The sequence below is a fragment of the Vigna radiata genome, chromosome 5 (genome assembly GCF_000741045.1).
Source record: "Vigna radiata var. radiata cultivar VC1973A chromosome 5, Vradiata_ver6, whole genome shotgun sequence".
In the NCBI taxonomy this organism is placed as follows: Eukaryota; Viridiplantae; Streptophyta; class Magnoliopsida; order Fabales; family Fabaceae; genus Vigna; species Vigna radiata.
Genome location: NC_028355.1, coordinates 28,148,591 through 28,150,007, shown reverse-complemented (window position 1 = coordinate 28,150,007; position 1,417 = coordinate 28,148,591).

The window sequence follows — 1,417 nt, the reverse complement described above, 5'->3', positions numbered from 1 at the left end:
TATATATATATATATATATATATATATATATATATATATAAATAAGCATGGTAAGTGTTTTAAAATTTTGGAAAGTTACACACAACTTTTCTTTAGATTATGGGTTTTTGAAAAGATATAAAGTATTATTTGTTTAACTAATTATTTTAAAATTATTAAAAATTAAAGTAATATATAATAATCATTTAAGGCATTACATTAAAAAATATATTAAACCATTGAAAGTATTTGATATTTTGATGGATTTTTAGATTTAAACAAAAAAATATGTAATCACTTTCTCAATTAGAATTTTTAAGGTTTTTGGACATTGGGTTTGGATTGTCCAAGTCAGTATTACGACTGTTCAATTAACATAACAAAATCTTAAATCATAATAAATATAATAAGGTACATTCTTACCTTATACTTATATAGATTTCTAGATAAATTTATAATTATTATAGATTTAATATGTAAACTTATGATACTTTAAAATATTTAAAAGTTTATGACCGTTTGGTTACTTTTAGAATATGGTCCAACAGTTGCTTGATTCGAATCTTAATATTTTATTGTTGTAGACTACTCAATTAATAATTGATCAGGAGATCATACAGTATACTTAAAATCATAATCATTAGTTATAATTAGGTTAATTAATATAACGTATGAATTAAATTTATAAAAGTCGATTGCATTTCTTTATTTCTTTTATACTGTACACAAATTTAGTATACTTTTACAATTTTGTAAATTATTTACACTATAATGTGTTGTTACTATTATAGATATGAAACTAATTTGCTCTTGGATATGACTTTCAAATAATTTAAGTACAAAGTTATTAAAATAAATCAAATTATTAAACCATAAAGGGTTTTGGTTTCATATTTTGTATTTTTTTTAATGAATGGTGTGGTTTCATATTTTGTATTTTAATATTTTAATATTTTGTATTTTTTATTTTAATAAATGTTTGTCATCGAATATTAACAGTAGTTGAATGTCAACATAACTTATTTACAAACTTATTACATCAACATGCAAAAATTGTACATCAAATTTGTTTACAACCATATTGGGATACATCTTAATAATACTATAGAATTCAACTAAAATTATAAAAGACAGAATACAACTTATCCGTTTTCTACACTTAAAAATTTAAAATTTTAATATTTTAAAATCCTAAGAGACAAAAACGTAACAAAAACATGATATCTTCTGAAGTTACCGTTATATCCTCTATATAGTTATTCTTCCTCTATCTCTCTCACCCCATTTACTTGGCCTTTAAACTTTGATATGATAGAAAAAATGTATATTTATATCTATATATAGTTTTCTTATCATCATAGTCTTAACACATCACTTCTTTAATTTCAAGAAAAAGTTATCATATTCCCGTCCTAAAGAAACATGTTAAACAACCACA